Here is a 14,114-nt window from a genome sequence, read left to right on the forward strand (position 1 = left end):
AATATTCATAATAGTCAAAAGGTAGAAACAAATCAAGTGTCCATCAATAGATGAATGAGTAACAAAATGTGGTATACCTACACAATTTGAATATTATTCAGCCATAAAAGGGAATGAAGTACTGCTATATGATACAACATGGATGAACCCTGAAAAGATTGTGCTAAGTGAAAGAAATGAGACATAAAAGGTCACACACTTTGCATGACTCCATTAATATTGTAAAATCTAGAATAGACAGATCCATAGAGATAGAAAGCAGATTAGTTGTTGCCAAGGTATAAAAAGGGAGGAAGAGGAAGTGACTGCTTTTAATGGTCACAGGTTTTCTTACTGAGATGTTAGAAATGTTCTGGAACTAGACAGGGATCATAGTTGCACAATATTGTGAATGTACTAAATGCCATCAAATTGTACAGTTTAAATGGTAAATTTTATGTTATGTGTATTTTACCACAATTTTTTAAAAAAAGAATCCAGCTTCTATTAAGTCAGATATTAAAGACATTTTAAAAATGATGAATAATGCCACTGATCTCACTAAATATTTTTGTTTTTAAAGATATATTTTTCCTAAAATGTATTGTTCCAATTAACACTAAATCAGTTTATTTTTAATTGAATTAATAAATAGATACATATTTTAAATTGTTCTCAGTGTTAATTTTTAATATTGTAAATGTTGATAGCAATTACTCACACAATCAAAAGCTTAGGTCCTCAATTTTTAAGAGTATAAAGAAGTCCTGACTAAAAAGTTTGAGACCCACTAAGCTATTCTGTAAGGTAGCCTCAAAGGTATCTAAGCCAACTTACTGCACGGGTTTTAAGGTTCAAAAGATTTTCTGATATAAGTCAATTGTGAATCAAAATGTTACAGATTAAAGCACACCTAGAAAAAATATGCTTCTGATCATATTAGCTACCAAAATGCAAACTGGAAAGTTAGAAAGTATATTTGTGGGAGGCATGGTCTGAAGGGAAGAGTGGGGAAGTTGAGGAAGGGCAAGGTTGGAGACGGAAAGCAGCAGAGTGGGCTCCATCTCTACAGCTGGAACAAAGGTGGCCAGGGTGATGTGGTTTGGTTTTGTCTTGCTACCCAAATCTCGTCTTGAATTGTAATCCCCAGGTAATGAGGAAGGGATCTGGTGGGAGGTGACTGGATCATGGGGGTGGTTTCCACCACGCTTTTCTCATGATAGTGAGTGAGTTCTCACAAGATCTGATGGTTTTATAAAGGGCTCTTCCCCTTTCTCTTCTTCTCTCACCTGCTACCATGTAAAACGTGCCTGCTTTCCCTTCTGCCATGATCGTAAGTTTTCTGAGGCCTCCCCAGCCATGCACAACTGTGAGTCAAGTAAACTTCTTTTCTTTATAAGGTACTCATTCTCTGCTATTTCTTTATAGCAGTGCGAAACTGTACTAATACACAAAGAGAGAATAGTTACAGGGACCTGTCAGGATGAAGGAAAAAAAGTTATAGGAGCCAGACTATGTCAGCCACTGAAGTCATGGAATTGGGATGAGAGTTGGGAATGGTGAGTGGTGGGTGAAGAGGGTGTTGGCCTAGGGAATTCATTCCATTAATTCAATTTGACATACACGTAATAGGTTTAAATGTATTTTTTTCTCTGTTTTCTAGCTATCTATGACAATAACACATAGCTTATACTTACTGATTATTTATTGTGTATCAGCTATTGTTCTAAGAGATTTACTTTGTGGATGGCACTATTCTTTTTATTTTTCATATAATTTTTGAGGAAAGATTGAGAATAAGCTGCAGACATCATGACAGTTCACCCTTAAATACTACAGCATATGTCTCTTAAGAACAAGGACATTCTTCTACATAATCAAACACAATGGTGACTGAAAAAGCATAATATTGATACAATAGTATTCTCTAATATTTAGTTCATATTTAAATATCCAAGATTACCCTGATTTTGTCCTTCATCTGGTTTTAGTTTTGTGTTTATTTGTTTTGTAAACCAGAAGTATGTGAGACAAGTCTCAATCAATTTAGAAGTTTATTTTGCCAAGGTAAGGATATTCCCATGACATAGCCTCAGGAGGTTCTGAGAACATGTCCCAGGTAGGTTGGGTTACAATTTGATTTTATACATTTTAGAGGGACAGAAGCTACAAGCAGACATCAATCAATACATGTAAAGTGTACATTGGTTCGGTCTGGAAAGGTGGGACAACTTGAAGTGGGGCAGGGACTTCCAGGTCATAGGTAGATTCAAAGATTTTCTGATTGGCAATTCATTGAAAGAGTTATTGTCTTAAGACCTGGAACCAATAAAAAGAAATATCTGTGTTACAATAAGGGGTTATGGAGATCAAGGTTTCTGTTATTCACATGAAGTTTCCAGGTAGCAAGCTTAAGAGAGACTAGATGTAAATGTTTCTTACCAGACCTACAAAGGTGCCAGACTCAGTAAACCTCTGTTAAATCAGGAAAGTACCTGGAAAGGGAATGAGATTCTCCACAGAATGTAGATTTCCCCCACAAGAGACAGCTTTTCAAGGTCATTTAAAAATATGTCAAAGAAATATATTTTGGGGTAAAATATTTTGATTTCTTTCAGGGCCTGAGATCTGTCATTTTGCAATGTATCTTGTTGCTGCAAAGTGTTAGTTTGGTCGGTCTGAAGATCTCTGTTTTAATGTTAATGCTGGTCAGCAGTGTCTGAATTCCAAAGGGAGGCGGGTATAATGAGGCATGTCCAACCCTCCCTTCCCATAATGACCTGAACTAGGTTTTTAGGTTTACTTTGGAATGACCTTTGCCAAGGGAGGGGGTGGTTCATTCCATTGGTTGAGGGGGCTTAGATTTTTATTTTTGGCTTGTAGTTAGGTCCAGGATTTAATCAACGATCATGCATTTCATTTAATTGTCATGCTCCTTTAGTTTCTTTTAATCCAGAAGTGTTTTCCAGTTTCTCTTCCCACATCTCAATTTTTTGGTCTCACATGATGACGATATTTTTAAAAAATCTAGGCTGTAGTTGTTTTGTAGGCTATACCTCATTTTAGATTTGTTTCATTGCTTTCTTATGATTAGATTCAGATTAAGTAGTTTTTGGTGAGAACCCTACATTGGTGATGTTGGATACTTCTCAGTGCATCATATCAGAAGGCACATAATGTCAGTTTGCCTCATTATTGGAGACCAGGCACTGTTCTATGTACTTCATGCATTTAATTTTTAAAACAAATTTATGCTGTAGCCATTGCTTTTGTTTGTTATAGATTTCAGTACTTAACACATAAGGATGCTGAGAAATTAAGCATCTTGTTTGAGGTCCCAGAACAGTGTTCTGAACTCATATAGTTGTTCCAGATTCTACAACATTAGCTAATAATTACATTGTGAAGAAATAGACAACTTATTCTGTGATTCTTAGCTCATCACCTACCTCCAGGGTATATAAGTGGAGGCCAGGATATTGATCTTTAAGCCTTTAGTCAGCATTCCTTTAGAGACAGCTGTCATTGTGCTATGCAATCTACCTCTGCCACCCCCAAGCAAAAGTGGTGGACAGAGGATCACTTGGAGAACTTGACATGGAGTTTGAGGGACAGGGTGACTGTTACTTGACTCACCTTGAAAACGTCCAACAGTGAGTTTGACCCTGCCCTGCAGGCAGAATAATTGTAGGAGATAAGTGTAGTATTCTGAGGGCCAGCTGTGGATAGAACAAATGTGTCTAAATTTCTTAAGGCACCTGATTCACAAGACCCATCAGGAGGAATGAATGAACCCCTGTGGAAAGCATCTGTGATGGACTGCCAGAAGGTAGAGACGGGGAGTTAATTGCAAATGGCCTGCCCAGGAAGACCTAACTCATGTTAGGGTCCCCACAGATGAAAGTCTCCAAAGAACTCATTAGAAAAGAACATTTTTTTACATCTCTTATGCCTTTCCCAGGCATAAAAGAACATAGCAAAAGGGGATAAATGGTACAGTTGGGAGGAATTGAACAAAAGAATAAGCATGCCCTCCTTTCCCACTGTAGGCTTTATAACCTGGGTCAGACAAGGGTCTAACTCTCAAAGCTTAATGAGAGGTTAAGCTTTGCTTTGTACTGTCTGAGAAATAAGGCTACTTGTTAATTGAAAATGAATGTGACACATGGGATCTACTCAAGGTTTCATCTTGGTACAGAAGGGAACGAATAACAACGCAAGGTGAGAAAATAGTCAGAAAGGACAGAATTGAGTTAATGCAATAAATTGGCTTCTAAAATATTGATCCCCTTTTCAGTATTTCTACATTGGGTTAGTCTTATACTGAACTCCAGGAAAAAAAAACTGTTTTATTGGTAACTGCCAGACTAGACTGTCTCTGACCTTTGACTCTAATTTAGGAACAGTTATTAAAGTTCTCCTCTTGAGAAATTGTCCAGAGTTTTGTGCTGTGTTGCTTTTATGTGAACTGCAAATAGAACACTTCCAGTTGTTGGGTGTAGTAGATTATCGTTGGGAACAAGAATTTTTTTCAGTAATGGCATCTAAATTCTGTCCCTATAGTGGAAACCAACTGCAGTTGTCTGAGCATAGGCTAAACATTTGTTTGGATATTGATTCTGTTCTAGCTGCTGAGCTCTGGAGTATGGATGACGTTTCTCTGCTCTCCATCTCCCATCCCTAGTACTATATTTTTAAACTCACTTGTACAGGAAGTACTCAGTGGCCAAGTTCTTTTTCTCTTTCAACTCAGTCCCATTCTTCCCCTCTTCTTCACCCTTTCTTCTTCTCTCCTTCCAACACTGTTGCTGGACTTTACCTTCATTTCCAGCACTAGATTTCCTCTCTAAACATGTAGAGGTGTTTCTGATCAGAGCTGGGATGATCATCCACAGATAGGCTTTGCCCTTGCTCTCTAGTTCTATTAGTATAAAGCTTCAATCAACCCCACTCCCACAGCCCCTAGTCCTCCCTCTCAGATACTCCAATCCCTTCAATAAGCCAAAAATGCCTACCTCTGGGCCCCTCAAGGTACCAAAGGGAGAAAGACCGTCACTTTGCTTACTTTAGCATTTTGTAGAAGGGTATAAAAGCAGAGTTGATCCACTTCTTCAAATGGGAAAGAGCATCTTCCTTTTACAATCACCAGAAATCGAGAAAGGTTTCTTTTAAAGTGCCTCATGACAGCTGAGAATAGATTCAAACCGAGTAATGAGACATTTTTGCATATGTAACTTTAAAAAATTTCTTAATTAAAGGTGGAAGAAAGAGACATTAATTGATTCATGAGTTTATGGAATTCCATATGAGGTGGCTAAAAAAGCTAAATAACTTAAAAATAAATAAATAAAGTAAAATTAAGTAAATGTATTTTGTTCCATTGAGTGATGATGACAAAAAACAAAACAGAATGCCATTTTAAAATAAGAAGAAAATTATGTATTAGGTTGAACCACATGAAATTGCTGTTATTCAATCATTTTGCTAATATTGACCATTTTAACATAAGAAAATATCAATTTCATGTGGTTCAGCCCAATATTGATGTTTTAAAAACATTTCTGATAGTATTTCTTTGCTGTAAATGCTTTTCTACTTAAACGATAATATATGTTAGTCAATTTTTCTTTTGTATTATTTTCAGTTACTTCACACTGCCAGTAGAGTGCGTTGGCTGCGTGGTGATATAATGAAAATTTAAAAATAAAATGTAGGCATATACACATCTGGTTATAATTTGCCTTTCTTGCTCTCCAGTTGCATAATTCAACTTGATGCTGCATAATTCTCTTTCCTTTTACTCGATTCCATGTGGTGGCAGAACTACTACCAAAAGATGAATACTTTCAATACCTTTCATATCAAAGCTGCAGCTTTCACATTCTGTTCTATTGATACTGCATTTTGGCAGTGGATAAAGGGACACAGTTAAAGTCTCTGCTTATAATTGGTTTTATCTGGGAAAGATTTCCTTTGAACTAGTGGCTACCCGTGATTTTATAATTATCAGAAATTAGCTCAGCATTTCTTATAAGAAATATTCACAATTCACTTCCTTGCTTTTGGAAGAAAAGAAAAGGAAGACAGAAAAGAAAAGAACTAAGGAGTATTAGAGAACTCCATTTTGTTTGGGAGTATTCCACGTGAGATTGCACTAATGCAATGCTAAAATTGCGTGTGTCTGTATGGTACTCTTTGAAGCACAACCTTAACCTTTTTTCTTTTCTCAGAACCCTACAAAAAAAAAAAAGAAAACTTAAAGAGAAGTTTTATTTTCCGAAAAGTTAGACAATTTCAGTGTAAGTTTTCTGATATGACCTGACATTTACAAGCCACAAAGTATTAAAGCTTTCTGTAGAATATGCATATGTATTTCAATATGATTCAATGTATTCAATTCAATGTATTTCAATAGATTCAAGTCTAAAACTGTTGGCAGAGATGTCTGTGTTAAGTGGACCAGGCACCCACACATAAGATGTAAACCTTGTAAGGCCTTGCATGATCCCCAGACACACCGTAAGTCAACCCTCTCTTTCCACTGGGCTTCATTTTCCCACCCATGTGGGAATAGACAGTGGGAACTTTGTTTGCAGTGTCTTTGTTTGCTTGTAGCCGCTGGTAAAATAAACATTACTTCAGACTGAAGAAGTCCTTGGTTGAGCTTGGGGGCTCTGGGAGAGCTTTTCCTATAACCCAACACAGATGACTTCATCAGGTTATCTGGTGTACACTCACCCCATTTAGGATAATTGGATTGCAGCATCCTGTGCATATTCACGTAGGACTGGATGTTAAGTGAGCGACTCCCCACCCATGGGAAGGGCTCTGAAAGAGGAATACTGAAGAGAAACTTGCCCTCTTTCACTTTAGCCTGACCCTATATGTCAAAGGCACATCAGGGTCTTGTCAGGCAGCATTATAGTCTTAATATTTTCTCATTTCATCTTTGGACAGTACTGATGAGCTCTGCACTGAACATAGCCCACTGATAACTGAAAATGTACACAGTGAATGGTTGGATTGAGAAATCAGACTCATTTTGTGAGATAATCCACTAGAAATGTACATGATTATGAAAAAGTATTTGAAGAAATCTCAGTATTTTACAATAGAAAGGGTCAGTTTTATAATTTTTAATTTGTTAAATGGTGAAGTCATTAATACATGGACATGATTATTAATAAATAGAAAGATTAGGTAGATAACATGCTTCTTGTTACTTCTGTTTCAAGATAGGATATATATAGAAGTGGAATTTAATATGTTTTATATCAAAGATTTAAAGATTTTATATCAAAAGATGTATCTTGTCCTCTCATCCCCATCCCTCCTCCCAGGAAATTAACTATCTGAATTCAGCATTGGATAAGTTTACCACAGCCCACAGAATGTTTTTGGAAAAATGTTAAATTCTTTTTTACTGTATTATTTGGAATGCAAATGAAAGCTTATTATAAGATAATTATACAAGGAGTGGAAACCTTATATTCTATCCTCATAAATAAAGTGTAGACAGAAATCATAGTCTTGTCTCAACTGGAACTCCAAGTTAGGAATGAAGGATTTGTTTGCCTTGTCTCCTCCCAAACCTCAAGTAATAAATCTCAAAAGCTTCAATATTGATTCAACAAAATGAATGGCTGAGTTATTTCAGAAGGACTCTGACAAGTGGACAAATGCTGCCATGGCGACATTTTGATATGCAGTGTGCTTACTGAGCCTGGCTGGCTTCCTCCCCCTGCCATTAAAGCAAAATGACAAACCCCGAGAAGTGCCACACACAGCGTGCCTGAACCAGAGGTAACTGGGGGAGAAGAAAAGATTGAATGTGCTGTTCTCAAAAAATTAAAAACTTGATATACATTTATATCTGATTTATGGAGGAATTCCTTTTAAAATATGAGAAAAACTGCTCTGAGACATGCTTCTTGCTAAGAAATAGAAACTGTTACTGATTTTAAAAAGTCTCAGTATTCTCTGTAAATGTTTTGTAAACATAATTTTAAGGATAGAATATTTTTAGCTTCTGAATGTAGATTTAAAATATTTCCCATAGGACATACATTCTTCTCAATTCATCTTTTACTAAGTAATGTAATAAAGTATTACATATGGCCAATAAAGAAATAAAATCCAATGTGTGTAATTGCATACTATTATTAGGATATATTTAGATTTGTAAGGACATAAACCTCAGAATGTAATATGTATACTTGGATATTACTTATTCTTAATATTTATTTGATAGAGCTACTTAGGAATTACATATATATATATATTTTTTAAGAGAAGGAGTCTCATTCTGTTGCTCAGGCTGGAGTGCAGTGGTACAGTCTCGGCTCACTGCAATCTCCACCTCTTGGGCTCAAGCAATTCTCCCGCCTCAGCCTCTGGACTAGATGGGACTACAGGCACATGCTGCCATGCCCAGCTAATTTTTTGTATTTTTAGTAGAGATGGGGTTTCACTATGTTGTTCAGGCTGGTCTTGAACTCCTGAGCTCAGGCAATCTGTCTGCCTCAGCCTTCCAAAGTGCTAGGATTACATGCATAAGCTACTGCGCCCAGCCTTGTGTTCTTTTTTTAAAATTAGTATAAAGTATATCAAGATATATTGAAAGCAGGTGCAACTCACATCAATGAAAGATGTTACTTTAAAACTTTTAGTGGGAAATTGCTGTTATATATGTGATTATTAATTTGTTAAATTTATGTATAATTAACACTATAGTTTTTTCAATATTGAATGGGTTAACTGAGAAGAAAAACTGTCATTTGCATCTAAAATATAACTAGAGTAGGAAATAATTGTTTTGTTTTACTTTGCTGTTTTTCTGTTTGTCAGTTATTAAAATCTCACTTTGTAGCAGACTTCATTATCTCATTCAATTTACACACAGGTCTGTGCAATGAGTCCTAGAAGACTCTATTTTGTAGATAAGGAAACTAAAATGTGAAAAGTTAATACATTTATCTACATTCACTCCACCTACATACGCTATATGATCTCTTGACATCATCTGGACCTAACCATATGAAATGCTTTTATTTTTGCTATTCTATGGCTTTAGAAATAGAAACTGTACTAGTGACTGAGATCACAAAGTCTAAGAAATTATGTTCTATAAATAGACTTCTTGAAAAAAACATTTTTAACTTAGGAAGGTAAAGATTTAAAATATTTGCAGTAGAACATAATGATCATACTTATCATTTGTATTTTGCTTAATTTTAGAAAATTTCATGAGAGAAAAAAATTTAGAAAAGAGAGACACAAACAAATACAAAAAAAGTGAAGTATTAATTTCACATGAAGAAGCAAAGAGAAAAGGCTTTTTTGTTGGGTTTGTTTGTTGTTATCACATTTGTGTTTTAAAATTCGAAAATGCCACCTCAACTTCTGTTGTCTGTGAGGATCTCGGTTGACTGCTGGCTTACCAAACATCTCAGTCTTAAAGAGGAACTACTTTTTGTATATCTCATCTATATAGGGAACAAATCATTTACAGAGAAGGTGTTGTCATGTCACATTAGAGATTTCAAAATAGTCATAACAAATTAAGATAAATAATGATTTATTTATGTCACTGTTAGATAACCCACACATAGTCTAGATAGGATCCAAAGACTTCGGCAAGACAGAAAAATGTGGAGAACAGACTTCTAGATGCACTTCAGCTTCTTCCCTCTGGTTCACCCCATGAAGCTTTCTGAGAAGCAGCTTTCAGTGGCCCTACCTTATCCAAACAGAACCGACCAAGGCTTGAGATGCTCCTCACATCTTAACTCCTTTCTGGGAAAGTGTGGCTCATGTCTCTTTGGAGCTGTGTTTTGAGCTCTTTCTGCTGTTCTGCTTTATACCTTCCAGAAGGACTTGCCCTTCTCAGTTTTCCAAAATCTTCCCTAGCTTTTCTTTTTTTCTTTCTGTTTTTTTTTCTTTCTTTTTTTTTTGGAGGGGAGATGGGATCTCACTCTGTTGCCCAGGCTGGAGTGCAGTGGTGCCATCACAACTCACTTCAACCTTTGCCTCCTGGGCTCAAGTGATCCTCGCATCTCAGCCTCCTAAGTAGCTGGGACTACAGGCCTGCAGCACCACACTCTGCTTATTTAATTTTTTTTAGAGATGAGGTCTCACTGTATTACCCAGGCTGATCTCAAACTACGGGGCTCAAGTGATCCTCCTGCCTCAGATTTGCAAAGTGTTGGGACAGGTGTGAGCCCCTGCACCCGGCCTTTCACCAGCTTTTCAGCCTCCTTATAAAGTACATGTTTTCTTACGTGGTCCTCATTAGAGGGATAACTCCAGGAGAACCAGTCACACAGATTTTCATGGAAATGAGAATTATGTGAACAACAGTTGCACAACCTCCTGCACCCGTGAAGGGACTGACATGGACAGTCATTGCCCTTAGCTATAAGGACGCCAAACCCCAAAGAAACTCAGTCCCTTTCCATGAGCTGCCACAATGGAATTCATATGACTTTAATTTTAGACCCACAGTAAGACTATAATACTTCTTTAAAACAGCATTTCCAAAGTGTATTTTGAATATTAATAGGAATAAGACAGAAGAAAAGGTTCTGTGATAAGTTTATGAAATAGCAAGTTAAATTTAAACTGATTTTACTACAGTACTCATGTTTTAATATTTTATTAAATTATTATTTTGATGATTTTCTAAGAATGTTTCCCACATTTGCGGTTTGAGGCTTTTGCCCTTTGCAAAACTGGGAAACAAATTCACAGTAACTTTTTTTGTTTCTTGAGGCAGAGTCTTACTCTGTTGCCCAGGATGGAGTGCAATGGCATAATCTCAGCTCACTGCAACCTTCGCCTACTGGATTCCTGCAATTCTTCTGCCTCAGCCTCCTGAATAGCAGGGACTGCAGGCACTTGCTACCCTGCCAGGCTAATTTTTGCCTTTTTAATAGAGACAGGGTTTTGCCATGTTGGCTAAACTGTTCTCAAACTCCTGACTTTAGGTGATCCGCTCACCTCAGTCTCCCAAAGTCCTGGGATTACAGGCATGAGCCACGGGCCTGGTCCCATAGCAACATTTTTAGAAATAGTGAGACAACTGGTTTACTGAGGAATTTTAATTCAGTGGGGTTCAAACATGAATCAGCATTGTGATCTCCAGTATCTTCTGTAGGTGTCCTATGGCAAATAATTCTTTCTCACTGGGTAGCAAATCCCTTGGGCAGATTTCTTAACTCCAATATAATTTAAAGCACCAATCTCAAGCCATATTTAAAGCTTTCTCTTCCAAGAGACCAATTTGGGGGGAGGGAGAGAGAGAGAGAGCGAGAAACACTGTGTATGGGGATTCTAGTTTTAGGAAGTCCCTTTTCTACCTGTTCCTTTTCAAAGCCTAACTCTTCCGGATACTGTGGGAAAATAGGAAAAGGACAAACATCCTTTTATTTAACATACTTATAGGTACAGTGCCTTTCTTTAGGGCTGTGGTTGCTTCTCTTGATAACAGACTATCTCCTGTCTGTGTGAGCAGCACACTAACTTTCCCAGAAGCACACCAGTAAATTCTGTTGGCTTCTGTGAGCCTAACCCATAGTATGGTTGCTTGAAGTGCATTCTTCCTTAACCACCTCCTTTAGCTATTGCCCAGAAGTACACCGTCTCTTGTTCCTGGGATCTTATCACTACATAGGCTGTTCTCTTGTCAGGTATTGGCAAGAGTTTGATCATAAGCAGCTTCCACAGTATCATAATTCATGGGAGATCTACACATCCCTGTACAAAGGTATGAGTGAGTCTTCTCCCTTGCAGTCCTTCTCTGGGTCCTACCACCTTTATTTCTTAAATTCTCTTTCCTCTTAGTGGTAGGGTCAGGGCAGATCAATAAGTTATTGACATCTAATGAGAAAATGAATTGCTGTTTCTCACTCTCTACTCTCTCTGCACAAAAGAGAGAAGCCAGAACCTCCCCACTAGGCTAACTACTTATGACTGCTTCTTTCCTTTTTCCCTTCTCCTTGGGGTGACTACAGAGGGAGGTGATTGTCCTATAGTCAATCCTTTCACTTCTAAGAAAGCTCTGGAAGCAGATTTTGTTCCCAGTGTTGGCAGCTTTCTTTAGAAGTCAGGTACTTGTTTCTTTGGTCTCAGATTGTAGCTAATCACCAGTTCCAGGGGAGCAGAAAATGGCTCATTCGATGCATTGGTTTATAATATCATAATGTTCAAAGCAGGTGAACACAAAGTACCTGTGGGTACAGATGCTGATCATAGTTGTTTGCATTTTTTTAGAGGTTGAGAATGAGGAATTTGGGGCAAGTCTGGTAAGAGTCAGAATTCTAGATCAGATCAAGCAAGAAGTTAACCAGAATCTGGACCATAGCAGGTGTGAGAGTCAGGTGAAAACACTGATCAAAAACTAGGCAGAGAAAGAAGAAATAGAAGATGACAAAAATGAGGACCTAGAACAGAATAGTGCAGATTTAATAATCAGAGCTACAACATATATAACCTGTAACACATAGAGGAACCTTGTGGGACAAGCCAGCAAATTCTGCTACAGAAAGCTTCTTGTGGGCTGGGACCATGTCCTTATTCACCTTTACATCTCTGAAGCTTTATGCAATATTGGCACTTACTAAATGTTTGAGTGAGTCAATTTAGGACAAACACCAATATCAAAAAAGGATTTGATAATTAAGTAATTTTTGTTTCTGCATAAAGTAGGCATTGGCACACCATGACCCTTGGGCCCTTTCTGACCACCACTTTTTATAGATAAGTTTTCTGAGTACACAGTCAGGCTCATATGTTTTCATATTGTCTTTGGGTGAATTCACAGTATAATGAATGACAAGGCTGAATAGTTGCCACAGAGACTATGTGGCCTATGGAAGTGAACTGAAATACTGATTATCTGGCTCTTTATATTATAGTTAAGGTTTCCTGATACTTAATCATAGAGATTTGAAACTGTGTTTGCATGTTACCTGGTGACTCAGTTATAGCAGGGCTAACCCAGGTCTTACATGTAGAGGTGATTGGGAGCACCTGGCTGTTCTGTCAGAAGGATAACAGCAAGTCCTGGAGCTGAAACAGGGTGGGTGTGACAGTTCTGTATGAGCCAAGAGGAAAGTCATCTTGATTCAAACAAGTAATCTCTTCCCTCCTTTCCTTGAACCATCTGTTCTTGTATATCTCTGATAGGACTGTTCACATTGTACTTTGAATTTATGTCTTCTTTCTCCTACTTGAAGTGGACTAGATGAAGGCAGAGATCATATTTTGCTCATGTTCATATTCACATTCTGAGTGTCTAATGATGCTCCTGAATAAATAGGTACTCATTTGAAATATTCATTGAAGCTAGCTGGATTATGGTACTATTGGAAGAAGAGAAAAAGCAAGGTCTGGCAGCTTAGAGGCAGCAGGCTATTAAGTATTATTAAGTGGGAGATCAATTAAACGAAAACCAGTTTGGAGCAGAATGTCCGAGTCAGTAGCAGAACCAACACATAGCTCTGTGTGAAAGACTGTTTAGGAACTTGCTAAGATTTTTGGAGGCTTTTTATTTCCAAAAGTCCCAAGAATATTTGTCTTTTTCTGCCATAGTAGCAGATTGTCAGGCTTAAAGTAGTCTCAGTTGTTAAATGGATTCTCTGATCCCTTTGGGACAGGAAATTATTTCCTTTGACTTACAAATTCTGAATTAGGTTCTGACAGTGGGGCCTCCATCTCACTCATTTGCTCAATCATATTGCTCATTCAAAAAATGGTAAGAGCCTACTACTATGTGTCTGACTCTTTGAGAAAACTTGGATTTAAGTTCTGTTTGTTTTTTCATTATTGCTATAGTTTGGACATTTGACCCCTCCAAACTTCATGTTGAAGTCTGATCCCCAATGTTGGAGGTGGAGGCTAATGAGAGGTATTTGATTCCACCAGGAGGTGGATCCTTCATGAATGGCTTAGTGCTGTCCATGAGTGAGTTCCTGCTTTATTAGTTGCTGAGACAACTGGTTGTTAAAAAGAGCCTGGTACTTCCCAGTTCTCTCTCTGGCTTCCTCTCTTGTCATACGAGCTCTGCACTTGCCAGCTCTGCTTTACCTTTCACCATGAGTGGAAGCAGCTGAAGACCTCACCGGAAGCAGATGCTG

The sequence above is a fragment of the Aotus nancymaae genome, unplaced genomic scaffold, assembly GCF_030222135.1.
Source record: "Aotus nancymaae isolate 86718 unplaced genomic scaffold, 86718_ANA_hifiasm-v0.15.2.pri h1tg000014l, whole genome shotgun sequence".
Classification (NCBI taxonomy): domain Eukaryota; kingdom Metazoa; phylum Chordata; class Mammalia; order Primates; family Aotidae; genus Aotus; species Aotus nancymaae.